The sequence below is a fragment of the Castor canadensis genome, chromosome X (genome assembly GCF_047511655.1).
Source record: "Castor canadensis chromosome X, mCasCan1.hap1v2, whole genome shotgun sequence".
NCBI lineage: Eukaryota > Metazoa > Chordata > Mammalia > Rodentia > Castoridae > Castor > Castor canadensis.
Window position 1 is genome coordinate 56,807,862 of NC_133405.1, and position 21,560 is coordinate 56,829,421.

The 21,560-nt window shown below is 34.4% G+C and overlaps 1 protein-coding gene and 1 non-coding gene across 5 annotated transcripts in view; one reads left to right on the plus strand and one right to left on the minus strand.

Moving 5' to 3' along the window:
- The window catches only part of Diaph2 (diaphanous related formin 2), an 879,521-nt gene that overhangs the window by 367,790 nt on the left and 490,171 nt on the right, over positions 1 to 21,560 (minus strand). The window lies entirely within an intron of this gene.
- Positions 3,592 to 3,699, plus strand: LOC141420091 (U6 spliceosomal RNA). The gene has a single exon (XR_012444788.1). It is a non-coding gene; the product is annotated as a U6 spliceosomal RNA (small nuclear RNA).

Below are 21,560 nucleotides of genomic sequence, written 5' to 3' on the forward strand. Positions count from 1 at the left end.
TATACTTCTTAGTAGATGGCACTACCAAACCAAATTCAACAATTTGAAAATATTTTCAGAAAATTTAAATGGGGATGGAATGTTTTATTAAAATGGTTTCACTATCATGGAAGGAAAAGAGAAACCATTTAAAAAATAATATGTAAAGAAAGTCACTAGCATGGAGCTAAGATATGTAAGAAATTTAAGACTTGGAACCACTGGACCTGTGGGTCAACTACCTAGCTCTGTGGTTTCTGGCACATTATTTAAGATATCTGAGCTTTAGTTATATCATTCAAAAAATGGTAATGAGAGCAAACATGTCCTCATAGTGTTATTCGGAAGCAAATTCTAACAATGTATGTAAAAGATGAACTGAAAACCAAAAAGAAATAAACATGCTTATTATATATTATATAAATGTAAAATAATATAACCACATCAACTTATTTATACACCAGGAAATAGAACCATCATACATGGATCTAAATTCTCAACTTGGCTTGATTTCCTAGTTCTAGCAGAGAAAGCTAACTTATTAGGCAGTTACTAAGGTCAGATAATAATTTATAAGGATGCTAAACCCTGTCTGACAAACAAAAATAAAATAAATGAGTGTAGCATATAAGTAAATACATTATACCAGTACCCATTCTATTTATCTCATCAGCATAAACTTCACCAGAAAATAGAATAGCTTTTCCAGCACCAAGAGGCAGCCAAGTAAATGCAATCAATGTCTTTATTAGAAGATACCAATGGGGAAATGACTTAGTCTTAGCACAAGGACAATAAAAAGGTCTTAAACTTTGTGAAGACAAATGAACTTTAATTCACTTTAATAAAATAAGAGACAAATCAATAATTTAGAAGTACCTGACAAAACTAATTTAACTGCATAATGATGGTAATCAAATGCAGCAATGGCATATCAAAATATAGGAAGTTTGAACCTGATAAAATAAAAAACATAAAATTGACAAAGTCTGAGTTAATTTAAAATTAGAAATGTGTTATTTAGGAAAAAGGAGCAGGTAATTTTCTGCTTTATTCAGAGCTGTGGAGGAGGAATTTGGATGCTTGGGTTCTACTTTCAATTCAGTGATTTCTTGGTAGCAAATCTTTGGTAACTTTCTTGACTTCTCTAAGCCTTAGTTTTCTCAATTGTGTTCTAAAGAGATTAAGCTAGACCAGTTGTTCTCACTTAAGTGTCAGAACTTCAGAAACAATGCAAAATAAAATAGCATGTGTATTTGTGTTGGGGGGCAGTCCCTAACTTTTTATACTGCCAAGTTAGGCTAATACTTGCAGGGGAGAAGTCCTATCATTTATTATCACCATTATCTCATAAAAATAGGATGTATGGGTTGGTGGAATAACTCAAGTGGTAGAGTGCCTGCCTTGCAAGCATTAAGGCCCTGTGTACAAACCCCAATACTGCCAAAAATAAATAAATAAATAAAGTCAGATGTTTTATCATGAAATAAAAAAAAGGTACAACAGAAATAATCTCAGAAGAATGAAGCAATTCTTTACATTCAATACATTTATATGTTTAGCTTAACTTTCTATGTATTACATACATGTTTCAAATTATCATTTAATTAGAGACTGGTGAAGACCTCACAGATTGGCATTGATCCATGGGTCAGTGTTTTAGAACCAATGTAGCCTAACAGAGCCTCTAGCCCTTGCATTCTAGGGCTCAGCTCTCTTTTTTGTACACTTATTTTACATAATAGGAATGTGCATGTATAAAAACACAGGTAGTAGTGGTGGGTATTAGGGATAGAGAGATGAGGAATTTTTAATAAAGTACTTACTTTCCATTATTCCAAGGCAGAGTCTTGCCTGGGATAAATTCTTTTTTGAGTGTGACCATTTTAATATTAGGTCCATTGGACACACTAATATTTAGTTTCTTATTGCTTTTTTTTGAAATGATACAGTTGATTCATATTCATCTTTTTCAACACTGATTTGGAGGGCAAAAAAACTTCTGTCACCATTTAGTCACTTTCCTCTCCTTTTCCTTAATTGCTCTAAAAATTCATTCTAAACTAATATTATAAAAATGGAAAGTTGAGAGGCCTAAACTATAAAAACTATAAAAGTATCTCATTTATGTAATACTTGGGATCATGTAAACATAGAATGCTAGTAAATGAACTGTAAGTTTCTTAAAGGCCATGCTGCATACATAACAAATAGAGATGTAGCTATACTTTGAGTAGCCTCAGCCTATACCCTCCTTTTCTAGTGCTCAGAATAGGGTGGGATCCTAATCTACATTCCTTCATCTTGCTTTCCAGTGAAGATCCAAAATGCTTTCACAGTATCTATCCTGCCTGGGAGTTTGAGAGGAAAAACTCTACTCAAATTGGTTGAAAGAACAAGTCCAAAAAATATATAAGTTTTTGTTTCTAGGTATAGGATCCAGGTCCACTTAGCACAGAGAACTGGAGGAGGGGCAGTAAGAGGACTTTATTGGATTAAGACCAAGAAGGTCAGATACGGGAGTGGGGATAAGGAATGGCAGAGATTCATCTTATAGAATCCAGCTCACCCAGAGGCCAGAACATTCCATTTCTACTGATACTGAGGAGCAACATAGGATAGTGGCCCTGTTGTGGTTCATCCCCATGTCATCCTTCTGAAGTTGCTTAGATTTTTACTTTGAAAAGTTTCTAAGTGTTATACTTCATGAAATTTACATTCTCTTGACAGCACAGCAAGGGTGTATATTCTTTAATTCCTGTCACTCTACTGAAACAAAATCAAGCCAAAGAAAACCTCTAAACCTTTAAAACCTATTCCCAATTAGGACTAGCACATGTCCTAGAACCACAAATCTCCCCATTTACCCTGATGATGACCCACACAACTGTAACTAAAACCTGAACTACTCAAATTAGGGGCACTTTGGAGACCTATGCCATGCACAGACAGAAGAAAATGGGGCTACAATTGCTTTGAACGCACACAGTATTTGGTTGAAAGACAGAACTTATCAGCAGTGGCTAAGCCAGTGACTAAAAAGCAAGGGATTAAATTCTACAACTGTCTGCTAGCAAGTAGTTGCTAGACTAGTTCTTTGTTATTTAAGACTGGTAAAGCTGTTTTGATACTGTCTATGTGAAACAGACATTTTCTAACAGGGCTGGAGTTTTCTCCTGAGACAAAATACCTATGCACATTGCACATAACTTAACAACCTAAGTAAAAGTGGTCAGAGTTTGAGTAGGAAGCCTTTACTGCCCACATGTTGACAATCTTTCCCTCTGCTCTAGCCCTAAGAAATCTGCGATCATCATAGCTGCCTAGTTAAACATCTCTCTCGGGCCTTGCCCTACAGAGGCAGGTAACTCACAGAGCATGATAGATTTAAAGGTTACATCTCACAATAAATCCTATTTGCTTTTTGTTTTCTTTCTCTTTTTCACTAGGCTAAGGGAAGGATATTTTGTTCAGGCTGTTTTTTTCTTTTTTTTGTCTTATCTTTTTCTTCAGTTAGTTGAGGCTATTAGCCATTTGATGTTGGAAATATTTAATGAACAAAATGATTTTAAACACAGTAATTAAAATAGGTACTACAAAATATTGTTTCTAGTGTTCACTTTTGCCAGTACATATACTAAAACTAGAGTGATAAAAAGAAGATTAACATGGCCTCTAAGTAAGGATGGCATGCAAATTCTTGAACTGTTCCATACTTTATCACTATACATTTTATATATAGAGAGAGAGTTACTGTACTATACCCCCAAAATACGTTCAACTATTATGTGTAAATTAAAAATATTTAATATTTATAATTCACTATTCATAGTCCTGAGATAAATCTAGGGATATACAATACTTTTGTAGCATACAGCTATTACATAGCATGAAAGAAGGAAAACAAGGAAAGAAGGAAAGAGAGCGGAGGGGAGGGGAGGGATTCTGACAAAAATTTCACAGACTAATGTCTTTTGTGGCTTATTTCTCAGCATCTTCTTTCTGGTTAATGTTACCCATGTGGCCACTCTTTTCTTCTGTTCTTCTAAATACTACTGCTCTGAGACCTCTAGTCAACCCCAGTTATTGATTACCCTGGTAAAAGTTTACATATAGCTTTTTGTCAGTCAATCTTTCACTTGACTTCCCCCCTTTCAATAGTCAGGATAATGTCTTTAATCATCTCTTGAACTTGCTTATATACTTTAATCATTTCCCCAGTTTTTCTCTGTTTTGTACATCTGCCAAATTTTAAATTCTTATGTACCCCTTTTCTCCTTATTTTGTGCTAAAATAGCTGCTTTGGCATAATGAGGAAAAAATAATCTTGCCAACTTCATTGGCTGTTATTTACCTTTCTTCATTTCTTAGCTTTCCACCGGCACCCTGTCCACACATGCTTATACATATCCATAAAATTCAAAATTGGATTAGTAGCGAACATAAATGGTGGCAGTCTCAAAGCCAAAAATGTGAAATGCAAAAGTTACATTTTACACTATTCAAGAGAGAGAATGCTTTCCATGTTGCATGATGCAGCATAAATGTGCTTCCATTACCATAATAAAATGTTTTGAAATTATTTTTAAAGTATGCACATATGACTGTAATTAAAATGTTCTGTAGCACTGTAAATCCAAAGTAATTTAGAGAACAACTTTCATTGTTTTTACTGGAAAACTAACATCTGTCTGTTATTAAAGTTATGCAGAGCAAAGAACTCAATTTCATTCCTATGCTAGTTAAACTATGTACTCATTATTGAACAGTGTGATGTTAAAATCAAAACAGTACGACAAACTTCTGGCAATTTTTTAGCAACTAAGTTTATCTAACTTCCCTTTCCATTTCATTCACAGAACTATTGGCTATACAGGAAAATGCAACAGCAAAGTTTTCCTTTTCTGACCTTCACAGCTATTCACATTCTGTAGTATTGCTGCTACTCAAGGTATATAGGCCCTTCCAGTCTACCCTTAACATTCTCCTGAACCTCTTCTGTGGAAGCTCTACAGTAACTGTCATCACACAACGTGAAGCTCTGATGGCAGTTTATACTGTTCAATTTCATGGTGGAAGTTGTCTAACTCCCTTCTGCTCTTAAAAATGCATTCCTTCCTAGGCTCCTAAAACACAGCACTAGTTTTGTTTAGCCTTCCCTGTCTTTTGTAACACTTTCTTTGTAATCTGCAAACTTCCTCTTTTGCTGCAAAGACCCATAGAGAATTCACCTGTTTGGCAACTTGCAAGTATCTTTCAAGGTACGAACTTTGGCTGCTTCAAATCTCCACCCACAATATGCCAGCACTATGCTAAAGCCATTATCATTTTCGCCCTGTCCTGTGACCCCAAGAAATATAATTTGTAATTTCCTTGTTTCCAAAAAGAGCATCAACTTTCAACCACCTAGGCTTAAAATCCTTACTTACGTGGATTTTTTTGTTTGTTTGTTTGTTTATTCCCGCATCTCTTATGGTTTTTTTTTTCCAATTGCTGGTTCTACCACTGGACTGGCTATACTTCATTCAAACTGCTACAAATTAATGAAGGTATTAATTTGTACGCATCTCACATAGACAATCATAATAGCTACTCAACTGGTCTTCAGTCATTATCCCTTCCTCTCATAGATTCTCGAAACTTCTCGCAGAATAAGCAGCAATTTATAACCATACACCCTGTTATTGAGTACTTGTAATTCTTACTATATGAATTCCCTATCATGTTGTATTAAGTTACCCTTATAATTCTGTTGAATCTTTATGGGAAAAGAATGACAGGATGAGGTTACTCCTAGTAACAATCACCTTGAACAATGGCATGCCTTTTATTCTAGAAAGGAAGTGAGAGAATTGGCCTTAGGTAGACAGTCAAAAGCCTGTCTTGGTCTATAATTCAAGGGTCATAAAATCCAGAATGATTATTTTGGATATGAGTAGCAAAACGATATTCAACACATGAAACAGTTCGAAAGAGTGGAAACAAGGAAACAAAACAGAGCCTTTCACTTTTATAGGCTGAAATAGCTAGAGTGAGACTAGACTCCTGTATTTGTGAGCCAGTTTGTTTAGATTTCTTGGACTTTAATCTTTTTCATCTTTAGCAATAAAACTAATAAAAACATCAAATTTTCTCAATTCTGTCTAAAAAAATAAAGTATCTTTAACCCTGATTCATGTTTGGGTATACTAAAGGTCTTCATGAACTTGTAAAACATACTAAAAATCACAAACTATCATGGATATGCAAAATAACTGATGCCAAGTTATAGTCAATTCTTTCTTAGAGAACATCAACTGGAAAGTAAATATATGAAGTATTTTTATTTTATGGTAACTTTGGAAAAATTCTTCCTTGTTATTGCTAGAGGAAAGGAAAAGGCATATGAACTATATAACAGTAGTTTGGTAGATTTTAATTTGGTTTAAAAGTTACATTCAGGCCAGGTACAGTAGCTCATCCCTAAAATCCCAGCTACTCAAAAGACAGAGATCAGGAGGATCACAGTTTGAGGCCAGCCAGGGCAAAACATTAGCAAGATTGCATCTCAATCAACATGTTGGACATGGTGTCATACACCTGTAGTCTCAGCTACAGGAGAGGCCATATAGAGAAGAATCATGGTCTGGGTCTGAGGATGCTCCAGGCTTTAAAAAAAAAAGCCTGGGCAAAAAAAGTGAGACCTTACTTGAAAAATACCTAAAAAGGTTAGGGGCATGGCTCAAGTGGTATTGTGCCTGCCTAGCAAGCATGAGTCCCGAAGTTCAAATCCTAGTACTGCCAAAAATTTTTTAAAAAGTAAATTCAAAGACTATTCATTGGTGTCAATGCAAGAGGAGGCTTCATTTGCCAGTCATAGTTATTTCTTTTTGCTCCTATCTGTTTCAAAATGTCAGTGACTTAAAAGAAGCTGTTTGACAGTATACATGTTAAATTTGTAAATGACACACATCCAAAGGGATTGCTACTATGCAAGACAACAGAATCAGAATTCGAAGTTCAGGAATAGGTAGCAGCACTGAACCTTAAACCAAGCAAAATTAAATTTAACAGGGATAAACACAAATCTTAGGTTTTTTTCTATTATTATTTTTATAGTTGGTTTTTAAAAAAATCAATTACATAGGCCCAGGATTTGGAATAATCTAACTTGATTGTAGTTTGCACATAAAACTAAAACAACTAAAAGAAGTAACACTTTTAGTTGACCACAAAGGCAATGTTTGCTCATAGGAAGCTATGATTAATATAAAAGCTAAAAAATCATAGTCTGCCATTGATATGCCTAGGATGGGAACCTATATTCTAAGTCATTGATCCTTGTACCTGCAATATATGTATAAAGCACTGCTCTATTATATTCTACAAGGGTAAAACTTATATTTGTAGTATTAGGTTATATAACATATGATGTTTTAGGAAGGGTCCTTGCAAATTATAAGAAATGAGAACAGGAGCAACCAACACTTTGGAGATGTGAATAATCAAGGAGTGGTTGTAAAAACTATACATACACACTGTAGAAAATACCTTGGAAAAGCAAACAAAATGGAAAGAGCTTCAAATATCTGAGGAAGAGGGAAGTCTCAGATTCTGTATGGAGAATATATGTTTTAATGAAATAACCCATATAAAGGAAAGAATTCCATGTCATTGGCATTGTGTTTTTAGCAGCATTACAGAAAATACCAGTACATTAGAAAAAGATTAAATTAGATCATCCTCTAAGGTCCATTCCAAAAAATAAGATTTCATGATTCTGTGAGACAAGTGTTAACCATAATCAAGGGATAATCACAACTTCAATGTTTTCTATTATTTTGCAATGTTTTAGTTCTCAAAGTATTAGTTTGGATGCTGTGCAAACAAAATTCCCAACTGCCATAACATTACTAACATACTATTTTGAATTCATTTGCCAATCATAATGATTGGTCTCACAGAGCCTTATATGCTTTTGCCCAATTTCCCTAGGTGAGGCATATTTGAAAAATAACTAGCTGGATTTAGGATTTCAGCTTATGAAGTAAAAGCACATCCTTATGCAAAGGTAAGGGACAAAAATGTCTTTAAAAGACTATGAACTAAACAGTTAAACTTTATGCTCTGTGATACATATGTATGTTTGCATGCATGAGTGCCTACATATAAATGTACACATTGATATATGCATGTGTATATATGCATACGTAAATGACACAACACAATAATAGAATAAAGGAAAATGAAAAGAAAATGAGTGAAATGACAACATAGCCATATGAAATACAACACAGCAACAAAGACAAGCTACTAGCAGGTATCCAAATTGAGAATTCGAGGGAAGCTCCTGTTTGTCCATAACAGGGAAAAAGGCAAGAAGAACAGAAGGGGAAAGAAGATACTAAAAGCTCGTGGCCTTAGTGGCAGATAATTCAATAGAAAAATTATAATTAGAGCTTCATGGAATATAATTTATTCCAACATAACATTTTTTCGTGATAATCATCTAGTTATTTGGCCACAGTTAGAAATATTGGTTAAATACAACCTCTGAAAATGGAAAATTTCACCTGGTATTGGGTTATACCACTACAAACCACCAGAAGCCAGTCAGAGTTCATTATGCACTGGGAAATTACATTTTGCTGCTCATTAGTATTTGAAGATTAGTACATTCAGTTCTGTATCAGAGAGCCTACAAAATACAAATAATATCCATTTTCTTTCTCATTTTTTTGTTGTTCATGCAGCACATATTTATCTTAATGAGTACATGGCTTTTTAAATGATAGTTGTAAAACAAAATAGCACTATTTGCATTTCAGAGTAATCAGTAATATCCAGCTTGAATTTTGTCCAGAACAAAAATGACACTAAAGAGAATTTGTCTCATGCTGATCAGTTCAAAATCTGAAATTATAGCTTTAAAAATCTGGTACAAAATGATAAAAATGCTTCTTACATATGTTATTAAAATTTAGGATAGACCTGGTTTACTATTTTAAAAGGAGAAATAAGTAATGTTTATCTTTTGATAAGAGTGCGGTCTATACAAATTTGACTTTCCTTTATTATCATCTAGGGCTTATTTAACCCCTTACAATCTGAGCTCTGTCCCTTCCAAGCTAATGAAATTGTTCTGAGCCAACAAATCCAAACACATTTTTTTTTTTATCTTCAACACGTGTATTTTCTCTTTAAAATTTTGTATTGTTGACTAACCCTTTCTTCTTGAAGCTTTTTCTTTTACAGGTTTTTTCAAAATACTGCTTTAGCATGATTTCCCCACCCAAGTTCTGACTTTTCCTATTCTAGCAGCTCTTATTTCTATATTCAAATGAGATATTCACCAAGTCCATTTTTTGTCCTTCCTTTCTTATGATTCCTGCTCTCAGAATTTCTATTACTCTCACTTTCATTGTTAATTTTGTGGGGATAGCTGCAAAAGTAGGCAATTATTAACACCCACTACCTTCCTACTTCAAATATTGTACGTTTTCTCCCCAAACCATGATCCTTTTCCCAACTTACAGCTCCCTCTTTAAAAGAGGAGAAAAATGCTCCCTGTTTAACAAGTTATTAAGGTTCAGGATAGTAGTTAATCTTTTTCTGTACCTGTGAAAAAGGTCCTGATGTCAGCTCCATCTATTCTAATTTATATTCTTTTTGTTTGGACAATTATAGTAATATTCATGTCTGTTAGATCACCCTTCTCAAAAACCACATCTATTCTTCTGCTACTTAAAATTATTCAGTGGTTCTCCCTTCTGCTTTATAAATAAAAGCTCTATTCTTAACATGATATTCAAGGCCATTCTTAATATGGTTCTCAAACTTTCTTTTCAAAGTTTCTGTTAATATTATAAACATATTTTATGTTCCCACCAAAATGGTCTCCTTATGGTTACCTTGTCTTCGGGTTTAACTTGTATACTATCCTAGAATTTTCTTCCCTGTGTCATCTCTTGTCAACATATTCCATACCAAGGTTTCAACCTTCTGGGATTCCACAGAGGGATTCCCCTACTCTATTAAGCTTTTCCTGGGCCCTTCGCTAGAAGTTGTCTCTACCTTCACCGAATTCCCACAGTGTTTTCTATGCTGCATTTTAGGGTCTGCTTTTATAGTTAAGGATACAGATAAATGAAAGCAAATAATGAGAGGCCAAGCAAATGGTTGATGGATGACTTGTGGCCTTAAGAGAGGGTTCAAAAACGTCTCTTAGAACATCTGAGTGAGGTTAGCCTGGCCCAAAAGACCAAAAATCGTATGTTCTCTCTCATATGTGGACATTAGATCAAGGGAAAACACAACAAGGGGATTGGACTTTGAGCACATGATAAAAGCAAGAGCACACAAGGGAGGGGTGAGGATAGGTAAGACACCTAAAATATTAGCTAGCATTTGTTGCCCTTAACGCAGAGAAACTAAAGCAGATACCTTAAAAGCAACTGAGGCCAATAGGAAAAGGGGACCAGGAACTAGAGAAAAGGTTAGATCAAAAAGAATTAACCTAGAAGGTAACACACACACACAGGAAATTAATGTGAGTCAACTCCCTGTATAGCTATCCTTATCTAAACCAGCAAAAACACTTGTTCCTTCCTATTATTGCTTATACTCTCTCTTCAACAAAATTAGAGATAAGGGCAAAATAGTTTCTGCCTGGTATTGAGGGGAAGGGGGGGAGAGGGAGGGGGCGGAGTGGGTGGTAAGGGACGGGGTGGGGGCAGGGAGGAGAAATGACCCAAGCCTTGTATGCACATATGAATAAAAAAAAAAAAACTTCTCATAACTATCCTACAGAATATGACATATTCACATATGATGATCTTGTTATAAGAACTAAATTTACAGCACTTTATTGCTCACATACTGCAAAGCATATAAAAAGCTGAAGGAGTTATCTACTTGTACACTTTGCCTTGTAAAACACTAAAACTAGGACTAGGATGAGTATGTAGCAAGGAAAGCTTTTGTTCAAAGCAAACACTCAATGTGAAATCACCACAAAATAACAGCCTCCCATTCGTCCAGTGAATATTTCATGCACACACATAAAACTCCATGAACACCACTTATACCACTTTACTAAATGTATGGTAGAGGCTGTGTTAATTTAAAACATATGGTGGTGGTTTTCTTGGTCTGTTTCTGCTGTTATAACAGGATGTCACAGAACTGATAGTTTAGAAATAGAAAATTATTTTTGATGGTTCTAGAAGCAAAGAAATCCAAGATCAGAACACTGACAGGTTGCATGTCTGGTGAAACACCTTGTTGCTGCATCCTCCAAAGGGGGTAAACACCATGTCCTCACATGGAAAAGAAGCAGAAGAGAAGGAATCCACTCCCTCAAGCTCTTTTAGAAAGACCTTAATCCCATCCATAAAGATTTTGGCCTCATAACTTAATCACCTCCTAAAGACTACACCTTTCAATATTATCATACAATTTGATTAAATTTTAACATACAACTTTTGGGAGACATTCAGATTATAGCAGTGGTATAATACATATAAGCCAAAATATAATCCTATCACAAGTATAGGGCAGCCTAATTATAGTTCTGAAAAGCTGTGTGTACACTAGTCTTCAAAAACTAATAATAGGGCTTGGTGTGTAGCTCAGTGGCAGAGCAGGTCCTGGGGTCAATTGTCAGCACTATATATATATATATATATATATATATATATATATATATATATATATATATATAAAATAATCCCCAGCATTGAATGTATTGTATATAAATATATACATAAATTAATGATTACCAATACCAAAACAATCACCTTTCTTTTCTACTTCTTAAAAAAATAGTATAACCATATTATATCATTCTCTAAGAAAAGCCTAAACAATACCTAGACATATAAATTATACTACATTGAAAACTATAAAATACAGAAAAACACTACATTTTTGGCATCAAACGAGTCTGGAGTGTTTCTGACATTGGTCAAGGTAAAAAAAAAAAAAAACAGGAAGATTTTCTTATTCCCAATATAGTGTTTTATTCAATAGACCAGGAAGAGGGGCTGGTGGAATGGCTCAAGTGGTACAGTGCCTGCCTAGCAAGTGTGACATCCTGAGTTCAAACCCCAGTATCACAAAAATAAATAAACAAATAATTACACATTATTACATTTGAAAATGTAGTAATGAAGGAGAAAGAAGACCTTATATAGGAGAAGGTATGAAAGAAAGGAAGGAAAACAGGTAAAGTAAATGGGGGTATGGAGGAGTGGGGATAACTGAAATTCATGTAGATGTTTTGTTCTGAATACAAATTCAAAAGATAAGTCAGGAAGTTTAATCAAATATACCAGGTCAAACAAGTTGGGAGGGAAGATAATCAAGTGTGTAAAACATTGGAAAGTGAAGAGATGCAGGTTTTACTCTTAAGCCACTTATTTGCACTGCAATGTTTGATAAGTCATTGAATCTATAGGGGCTCAGTTTCCTTACTAGTAAAATTAGGTGGGACAAGAGAGAATCTGAAGGTAATTCTATCACTAAGAGTATATGATACAGAATTCTAGAAGACAGGGTCAATCCCAGTTGGATGAAGAAGACAGGAAACTGCTGAGAGTGTGTACAGATAGTACATTTGACAGTGCTGTCAGATACCAAGGAATAGGTAGAATCTAGAATCTAAAGTTGCTTTTGGTCAAGTAATAAAATTTTATATAATAATCACTAACAAGAGAAATACCTATAGAGTAACACATGCGAAAGGGAAAAAGAGGGTTGAAGAAAAAAACTTAAGATAAGGGGGGGTGGGTGGTAGAAAATGAAGCAAGGTAAGACCAATCCACTAGTCATGGTTCTGTGCTATCTAGAGCTCAGACACTGGGTAGTCATTCTTGAGAGCACTTATTCAGAGTAAGAAAAGAAGTTCTTTCTTAATACTGAACGGTAGGAGGAGCTAGAGAAAGGAACTCTCACTTTTCTGTTGCTCTCTAAAACAGAGTTTCCTCATTTTATCCTACAACTCATAAGAGTTGGAATGCAGGTAGTTCATAGAACATAAATAATAACATATAGAAATGTCTAAGCACTCCACTTGGTGATATCTGAACATACTTGTGAAGGATAACATCACCAATTGTGTAAAGTACACAAATGATTCACAAATAAACACCAAGGAAGATAGGTTGTCAGTTAATTTACATAGTTCTCATATACCTGGGAAGTAACTGACTTTTCACACATCTTTCATCTGTAAAAATATTTTTAGCTTGGCTGGCACTAATCTTTGTTGTGTTGTCAAATGCTTAAAATGAATTTACCAGAGCAAGTAGCATCTGGCTAAACTAATCATAGGCAGTTGTCAGCTATTTTACTGCAAATTGCCAGTAGAAATGACCAAAGGTGGGTGGGAGGAGTTTAAAAAGGCAGCAATTCCAACACAACTAGTACTTTAATACAAATGCAGTAATTAATCTCCATGCAGGCAGACATCAGTGTTACAAATAACACCATTTGCTCTTCAGGCCTTAGCATATTGCCATTCCCACTGCCAGCAGAATCAAGGAGGCAGTTGAGGGATTTTACTATCAGAATGGAAGAATGCAGTCCTTTGAAGAATTTTCACTTGCTCATGAATTTCTTAAAGAGTGTTGAGAAGACTTTAAAAAATATTTTTTGCCTTTTATTTCACTGGTCAAATAACACTTTATATTTTCCTATAATGACAGGCAGTATAGAACTATGACAGCACCTATTGTGACATTACTTAAATGCTGATATCAAATGACAGCCTATTAAATACTCTAAGAACAGCACAGTGAATGAAGTGTTCAAGGAAAGGTAAATGACTATTTTCCTCAGTAGTTGCTACTGAGTCCATAATACTATGAAAGATATTTGTAAAAGAGAAGCTACAAACCTGTTGCAACTTTTTTCATAGTTTATTGGACATAGATTCATAATACGGTGTGCATCTGTCTTAGGTAGCAACAGGATTAAGTGTGTTAAAATTCTTTTGTCCACGTGTCTGGAAATTAACATTAGTTACTAATAAACCTGGACTAGACATTTTCAGAAAATTCAAAACAAATCCCTCTCTCCCTACTTCCTCATTCACCCATCTGCCCTCCCTCCTTTCTTCTAGAAATACATGCTAGTATAACAGGCTTATCAGATACAGTCCTTACTAAGTCAGGATTCTCTAAGGAGAGACAGCTCTAAGCTGTTGCCTGCAATGTCAGGTCAAACTGGTTCAGGTACTTTTCCTTAATAAATATTTTAAAGAGGTTGTTCTAATTTGGAACTTAGAAAGTAGGATCAGTCAAAAATAATTAAAACATTACAATGGAATAAAGTACACTGCTGTTTTCCTAACAACTCTTTGCAGACACAAACTCTTAGAAATTTAGTTCTAAGAATTAGGTTTCTGGAGAACTCCTCAGAAGATAATTTATTATTCAAAAGTTCAACGTTTCATGGGAAAACAGATTTAAAGGCACAAAAGAATCAAATTAGTTTTATAAGAGCTCTTACAAATGCTTTTTTGCCACTAATTCAAGGATAACTAAATATATTAACCTATTCCTTTGTCATGGTTAGGAACCCTTCCCATCACAATCATAAAGTACATGCATCAACATTTCTTACTTATACAGTAGTGTCTTCCTTTATCAAACATATGTGAATGTGCTCCTAAAATCCAAGTAAAATTTCTCTCATTTTTCTTTCAGTCTCCTAAGATATAATTTCAAAATTTATATTCATGCTGTACCTTCTATTACATTTTCATTTTTCAGTGTAGTGAAGTAGTTAAAAGGCTTGAGCCTTTGGCTGTGAGAACTTCTACAAGTTACATAGTCTCACCAAGTTCTGGATTCTTCATCTGTAAAAAGAGGAGAGTAATCGTGCTAACTCATAAGGTTTGTGTGAATTACGCAGGAGATAATGCATATAAAAATCACAAGTAGGAAGATCAGGCCCAAGATCAGTCCTGGGCTAAAGCACAAAATCCTATATGAAAAATAAACTAAAGCAAAAAGGACTGAAGGCATGGTGTAAGTAACAGAACCATACCCTGACTGAGTTCAAATCCCAGTAGTGACCAAAAAAAAGCAAACTTCAGTGTGTGTTTTGCGTGCCTATTTTGTTTATTTTTGTTTTGGCATTGGGGATTAAATGCAGGGCACTGCACTTACATAACTTGGCTAGAAAGAAGTACTCTAGGATTTTTGTTTTATTTTTCTCTGCCATTTCTATAGTATCTGGATCGGTGTCTGACAGTAGTACTACGAAACAGGTATTATTTGAACAAATGAAAGAAAATATAGGAGAATACCTTTATGATCTCAGGATGGAAGGTCATTTAAAAAAAAAAAAAAAGAAGCACAAAACAGCAGGGTGCGGGTGGTTCATACCTATAATCCTAGCTACTCAGGAGGCAGAGATCAGGAGGCTCTTGGCTCCAAGCCAGCCCAGGCAAATAGTTCCACAAGACCCTATCTCGAAAAACCCCTCACAAAAATAGGGCTGGTGGAGTGGCTCAAGGTGAAGGCCTTGAGTTTAAGCCCCAGTACCACAAAAAAACAAAACAAACAAACAAAAAAACCCACAAAATACAAGAAGTCTAAGCAATAAAGAAAAATACCGAAAAATGAGTGTATACTCTATTTTTTTGAGCATTTTTATTTTATTTTATTGTTGCACTAGGGGTACATTTGAAATTTACAAAAGTTCTTATCATAGTTGAATCTGTCCATTAACAAGCACAATCTTAGTTGGGAGCAGTGTAGTTCAAGTGGTAAAGTATGTGCTTAAAAGTAAAAAAATAAGTCACAACTGTAACTTCATACTTGCAATACATATAACCAACAATGAATTAGCAGCCATAATACTTTAAGAACTTAATAAAATTAAGAAAAAGATAAACAACCCAAAATAAAGACGGAAAAGACATTTGCCTTTAGACTAGGCATGGTAGTTCATGTCTATAATCCCAGGTACTGGGGACATGGGATCAGAAGAATTGTGGTTTGAGGCCAGCCTGAGTAAGAAAGTGAGTGACACCCCATTTCAACAACAAAAACAGCCGGGGGGGGGGTACATCTTTGCAATCCCTGCCATGCAGGAGGTGGAGGTAGGAAGATTGTGGTCCAAAGCTCATGCCAGGCAAAACTAGGAGACCCTATCTGAAAAATAACTAAAGGAAAAAGGACTGGAGGTATGGCTCAAGTGGCAGAGTGCCTGCCTAACAAGCATGAGGTCCTGAATTCGAACCCAAGTACCACAGGAAAACAAAAGTTTGCTTTTTGCACTCTCATTCTTGCAAGAGTGTACAGTACATTAGTTTTTCAGTGTCTACATGATATACGATAATATACTGCTCTAACAGCTAATGGAATATGTACTTATATATTCTTTTGTTTTGAAATGATCTGTTTTAATTTGCAACTTAATATTGATATATTTAACCTGCAAAAACAAAAGCATCTATAATTCTTAAGAGTGTAAAGGGGTTCTGCGATGAAAAAGGTTGAGAATAAGTTGCCCTAGAGAAAATCCTTGCATATGTAAATTAGTAGGCAAACAAAAACATTGTTTGCATCAATTTTTCTTATATTAACAAAAGACTTGGTAGACAGGGCAAGTGTATATACATTGACAGGGATATGGCTAAGTAAACTCTGGTACATATTCATCTAATGGCATCCTGTGTGGCAGAGGAATGGAATTCAGACACATACCAATTTTGATTAATCTCAAAAGCATAACGTTAGGTTAAAAAAAAAAGAATTGGAGAATAATGCATATTTTATGATTCCACTTACAATGAAGTTCAAAACTGAGCAAAAGTAAACAATATATTATTTAGGGACAAATGATATGTGCTAAAACTATAAAGAAAAGGAAAAGGGTGATGGATAGTTCAGGACAGGGATTACTTTATGGAGTATGAAGAGAAAAATAGGAGATAAGAAGAAAACATAGGGTACTATTAGGGTATTAATAAAGTTTTATTTCTTCAGTTGAATGACAGAAACATTTAACTTTAAAGATTCATAGTATTGAGAGATTTTTAATTACATCTTGCCTTTTTATTTACCTCTCACCGATTTGTAGCATTCATGTTAGGAACTCTAATCATGAGCTGCAAAAGAACCTGTGAAAGAACAGAAGATAAAGCCAGGCAGACGAAGATATGAGAGGGAAATATGGCAGAATGGAAAAGCCAAAAGGACAGCAGAACAGCATAAACAGGCAGATTACCTGTACGACTGTAGACAAATGAGGTGGCATGGAGGATAGAGGTAAGGGGAAGCAGGATTAGATAGAGGTACCTCCATAGAAATCATACATAACCCCAGCTGACCTCATTTAAATTAATCATGAAGTTGGAGAGAAAACATTTACATGACCTAAAAAATCATGTAACTTATAGAAAAAATGGTCTGGACAAAGCAGCTTCATTTCTAAAGTCCAAAGGAAGGACTGAACCTAGCCCTGCTCTATCTTTCCAGCCTCATCTGATACCATTCTCTGGCTTTTCAGGACCTTGAACATATTAAACTCTTTCTGCATAGAGGCCACTTTTTGTTATTCCCCCTACCTGGAAATCCCAAATGTTACATCCTTGGAAAACATTCATTGACCCATTGAACCTAAAACGGTATCACCTGTCATACTTCTCATGGCACTTATCCATGTATCTCCTTTGTACCTTCCAGTAAATGATAAGTTCCATGTGGGCAGAAGCTGTATCTGTGTAGTCCACTATCAATTTCTAAGTACACTGATGGAAGGACACTAAGTATTCAATACTAGTTGAATTAATGAATTATTCTAAAATAACCCATTTAATATTTATAACAACATTGTAAGTCAGGAAGTATGTACATGTTAGGGAAAAGAAAGGATTAATTAGATTATGTACCATCCCTAAAATCACATACATAGCTAGAAGGCACAGAGTTGAGATTTAAATGTAGGTCTTTCTAATCACAGAATTCTCTATTAAATGATATTCTGTTCCTATGGAGAAACTCTTCCCACTTTATCCCTTATCCCCACTCACAAACTCTAAAAAACTTAAAAGGAAAAATGTTATCTGCACACAGTTCCTCCAGTGCCCATACTTCACGGTTAAAAACAAACAAACAAAAATCCTCCAAGAACTCGAAGAAAATGATTATTCCATTGGTTGCAATATGTCGTAATTAATTTTTAAATTTTGCTCCATTAATACAATATGTATCAATATGTAACCATGCTAACAGGATTGTGTCATTCTATGTGTGGAATCTCAATACGATCAATATATAATAAACTCTGTAGTTTCACTTTTTTCCAGTCAATAGTTGTTAGTAAGTTGTTAATGTCTGGATGATACAGTAACTAGGGTACCTCCAAATGGCTAACTGCAGCTATAAGATCAAGATCCTAAGCAAACACTAGCTGCTGAAAGGTTTCATCAGATTTTTATCTAAAGTAAAGTTATACAGATTTCAAAATCCATGACAAGATGTGGTAATTTAAACTGTAGTACACCCATATAGAAGGATAATGGTGAGCCAGAAAGACTATGCATCAAAAAATGTTTAATGACCAGTTTGTGCTCTTTCGCATAAGAAAAAGCAACATATTGTGATTTGGTTTATGAACTCAATTTTGCAATATATGTATCTGTGTATATACATAAAGATGAAAATGATATATGCCAACATATTACCAGTAGTTATTGATGGCTTGAGAGATTGTCATTTTATTCCTTATTCTTTTATATTTTTTTTCTGTATTTACTAAGTAATCTAAAATATTTTAGTTTTGTAACTAGGAAATATAATGGTTAATTTTAGAATCAAAAAAATTGAGATTAATTCAAAAGACTGAACTTCCTTTGCTAAATACATCCACATGTGACTATGAATATGTATACAGTATCAAAATATCAACTTAACCTTGCAATCCCTATTGCATTCACAAATTTTTAGATAAAAATCAATCAGTTGTTTGGCTATAATGTTGATGCATTTCCAAGTGTACTTTAGAAGCTATTACTCAGTACATAGCAGGAAGTATTTTGGCTTGTAGCTCTAAGACAAGTTCAGAGTTTCTTGGCTAGAAGGACTAATTAGATTGAAAAAAAAAAGTCTTTAACTCTGTTAATCAGTTATACTGACAGACTTAACATTTGTCAGACAGTTTCTATAATTAAGGAACCACAATATATTATTCCATCAAAATATTTCACAACATAAAAAGTAGTATATGTTAATTTGAGTGCTTACTACATATTTAATCACACTTATACTCATCTCTACCACCATAGGTTGAAATGCACATGGCAACCTTTATTTAGCTCAGGGTGACTTCTAAAGCTGAAGTATGTAATAGTAGGTTTGTAATGGAAATGCTGATAATTTTAAGTATGAACAACATTGACCATAACAAAATCCTTGTTCAGATATGTCACACAAAAAGTAAAAACTAGGGCTGTGAACAGTTTAGTACATTTAAGCCATTTTTCAACACATTTGAAATCCATGTATTTCATTCTCCTTTCAAAGCAAAACTTGATGGTTGTTCAGAGAAAAACTTGATGGTTGTTCAGAATTCTGGGTTTTGTTTTTAAAAATCAGCATATATTAGTATCTTATATGATCCTGTGTGACACATGTTTTTCCAATTAACTTTAGAAAGTAAGAGTACCAATGACACTTTCAGGAAATAAATGTCATTTTCGTCTGGCCTTGTTTTGCATTTCAGTATCCGGGGTAATGGACATGTTCAGTGAATTTGGAGAAATAATAAACAGGCCCAGCATATTCTGATTTGCAAAGTCTGTTAACATTAGAAATTTCAGTGTAAAACTAAAGAGGATGATACCGTTTCGTAACAATTTGATTATCACTTTGCTTTCCCCCATGAATGTCAAAGAATAGTTTCCTTTTACTTTCATAGAAGTATTTAAAAAAGGAAAGAAAAAGAAAGAGAGACAGAGAAGGGGGGGAGGGAGAGAGAGAAGGAAGGAAGGAAGGAAGGAAGGAAGGAAGGAAGGAAGGAAGGAAGGAAGGAAGGAAGGAAGGAAGGAAGGAAGGAAGGAAGGAAGGAGGGAAAGAGAGAGAGCAAGCACTTTAGTCAAAAAGCTCTAGAAAAAGCAATACTGGCAACTGCTACTTATTTTAGGCAAATGCTCTACCATGGAGTCACATTCCCAGACCCAGTATTTACTTTTTCTTTAAGGTATTACACACACATACACACATGCGCGCACAGTATATTTGGAGAGCTGGCAATAAGCACTGTTGAACAGTTCCTGGTCAGTACAGAGCCTCTGCTCTTCTCTGTAGTTACTCCCCTCAAGTTCAGTTTGCACAAACAGAATTCAAGAATCTGGAGAATGAAAATAGAATTGATCTAACTTACATTAACTGTTTCTTGCACAATTTGGTAATTACTTATGGAAGACAGAGCTCTTTGTTTCCTCTGACCTCAAATATTTGCTTATGGTTTAATAATATAAGAATTTAGATGCAAACATAGTCTAAAATATTACCTTGTAAATAGCTTTGTTAGTTATAAAATTTCCCATTTTTTAAACACTGTGTAAGGTCAGAGTGAAACAACAAAGGAAGATGATTAACTGATTATAGTTCTTAGAGAAGCAAGGAAAAAATGTTTATAGATGAACACTTCTTTCCATATGTAATAAAGAATGGATGACTGTGATTTTACTTCATATAAGATCATGTTCAGAGAGAGGATATTCTACCCCAATTAATAACCACAGAAAATTAAATTATACTTTATAAAATATTTGAACTTCCCAAGAATTCAACATTATAGTAAGGCTCAGCATATACTTTTATGTGTTAACTACTTCAAATAATAGTAAATCTTAAAGAAAAAACACAAAAATGGTAATTGTTTGATCCTGCTATAAAAATTTGTTTTGAAATTTAGTCAGGCAGAATAAACTCTCACTTTCTACATCCAAATTTAATTTAATTTATAATACTGAATCTGAAATTACAGCTACTTTTAGAACTTTTTACTTTATTTTTTAAGTGTTAGTATGCTTGCTGATATTAGAAATAAAACTCATTTAGGGAATCCTGTGTGATAAGAAAATAAATACAGGTAGTTTCAAATTATGACATGTTGTTTAGGTGCAGTTCACATATAAATATTATTCCTCTTATCTTTGCAATTTTCTCTCATTGGTGGTTTCCTCATTCATCACTAGTGTCTCACCCCACATACAATATACATTTAAGTGCCACATCATTGTAGAATACTCTCTTTTCTAGTCTCACTACTATGGCTCCATGGGTACAAAAAAAGTTTTTCATTATAAAGGATGTTATGCTATTATAAAATAATATTTCACTATATTATTATAGAGTTTAAGTTGTATATTTAAACCATGTAAAAAGAAAAACATTTTGTAGGCTAATATGCTTCTTTCTAGAGGTCAAATCTACTATTACTCATTTAAGATTCAATGTTATGGAGAGTTGTATAAGCTACATTGCTACTTTTACAAAATAGTCACTAAGAGAGAAAATTTAAATATCAGTGATACTTTTTATATATTCCTCTCCAGGAAAGAACTATATAAGCCATATTAA